Source organism: Arachis hypogaea, chromosome 13 (genome assembly GCF_003086295.3).
Source record: "Arachis hypogaea cultivar Tifrunner chromosome 13, arahy.Tifrunner.gnm2.J5K5, whole genome shotgun sequence".
Classification (NCBI taxonomy): domain Eukaryota; kingdom Viridiplantae; phylum Streptophyta; class Magnoliopsida; order Fabales; family Fabaceae; genus Arachis; species Arachis hypogaea.
The window spans coordinates 50,081,326-50,083,198 of record NC_092048.1 but is presented as its reverse complement, the minus strand read 5'-3'; the positions used below and the strand labels follow the sequence as shown (position 1 = coordinate 50,083,198).

General features: G+C 41.9%; 1 non-coding gene across 1 annotated transcript; it reads left to right on the top strand.

Moving 5' to 3' along the window:
- The first annotated feature begins 1,563 nt into the window (after positions 1-1,563).
- Positions 1,564-1,671, top strand: LOC112738948 (small nucleolar RNA R71). Its single transcript, XR_003169895.1, has one exon. It is a non-coding gene; the product is annotated as a small nucleolar RNA R71 (small nucleolar RNA).
- Positions 1,672-1,873: the final 202 nt, after the last annotated feature.

The window sequence follows — 1,873 nt, the reverse complement described above, 5'->3', positions numbered from 1 at the left end:
CTCTGGTTGACTCTGTTTTGAGAGAAGCTTACTGTGCCTCTTTTCCATGTTTACAGAAGGATGTCCTTGAGTTTTAAACTCAAGGGAGTCCTCATTCAATTGAAGGACTAATTTGCCTCTGTCAACATCAATCACAGCTCTTGTTGTGGCTAGGAAGGGTCTTCCAAGGATGATGGATTCATCCTCATCCTTCCCAGTATCTAGGACTATGAAATTAGCAGGGATGTAAAGGCCTTCAACCTTTACTAACACGTCTTCTACTTGTCCATAAGCCTATTTTCTTGAACTGTCTGCCATCTCTAATGAGATTTTAGTAGCTTGCACCCCAAAGATTCCCAGTTTCTCTATTACAGAGAGGGGCATGAGGTTTATCCCTGAACCAAGGTCACACAGAGCCTTTTCAAAGATCATGGTACCTATGGTACAAGGTATTAAGAACTTTCCAGGATCCTGTTTCTTCTGAGGCAATGTCAGTTGATTCAGATCACTCAGTTCATTGGTGAACAAGGGAGGTTTATCTTCCCAAGTCTCAATACCAAATAAATTGGCATTCAGCTTCATGACTGCACCAAGGAACTTGGCAACTTGCTCTTCAGTAACATCCTCATTCTCTTCAGAAGAAGAATACTCATCAGAGCTCATGAAGGGCGTAAGGAGGTTCAATGGAATCTCTATGGTCTCTAGATGAGCCTCAGATTCCTTTGGTTCCTCAGAGGGAAACTCCTTATTGATCACTGGACGTCCCAGGAGGTCTTCCTCCTTGGGATTCACGTCCTCCCTTTCCTCTTTGGATTCGGCCATGATGGTTATATCAATGGTCTTGCACTCTCCTTTTGGATATTCTTCTGTATTACTTGGGAGAGTACTAGGAGGGATTTCAGTGACTCTTTTACTCAGCTGGCCCACTTGTGCTTCCAAATTTCTAATGGAGGACCTTGTTTCATTCATGAAACTCACAGTGGCCTTAGATAGATCAGAGACTAAGTTTGCTAAATTAGAAATATTTTGTTCAGAGTTCTCTGTCTGTTGCTGAGTGGATGATGGAAAAGGTTTACTATTGTTAAACCTATTTCTTCCACCATTATTAAAGCCTTGTTGAGGCTTTTTTTGATCCTTCCATGAGAGATTTGGGTGATTTCTCCATGAGGGGTTATAGGTGTTTCCATAAGGTTCACCCATATAATTTACCTCTGCTATTGCAAGGTTCTCAGGATCATAAGCCTCTTCTTCAGAAGATGCCTCTTGAGTACTGTTGAGTGCAGCTTGCATTCCATTCAGACTCTGAGAAATCATATTGACTTGCTGAGTCAATATTTTATTCTGAGCCAATATGGCATTCAGGGTATCAATTTCAAGAACTCCCTTCTTCTGAGGCATCCCATTACTCATAGGATTCCTCTCAGAAGTGTACATGAACTGGTTGTTAGCAACCATGTCAATGAGTTCTTGAGCTTCTGTAGGCGTTTTCTTTAGGTGAATGGATCCACCTGCAGAAGTATCCAATGACATCTTAGATAACTCAGACAGACCATCATAGAATATATCCAGGATGGTCCATTCTGAAAGCATGTCAGAAGGACACTTTTTGGTCAGTTGCTTGTATCTCTCCCAAGCTTCATAAAGGGATTCACCTTCTTTCTGTCTGAAGGTTTGAACATCCACTCTAAGCTTGCTCAGCTTTTGAGGAGGAAAGAACTTGGCTAAGAAAGCCGTGACCAGCTTATCCCAAGAGTTCAGGCTATCTTTGGGTTGAGAGTCCAACCATACTCTAGCTCTGTCTCTTATAGCAAAAGGGAAAAGCATGAGCCTGTAGACTTCAGGATCTACTCCATTAGTCTTAACAGTATCACAGATCTGCAAAAATTCCGTTAAG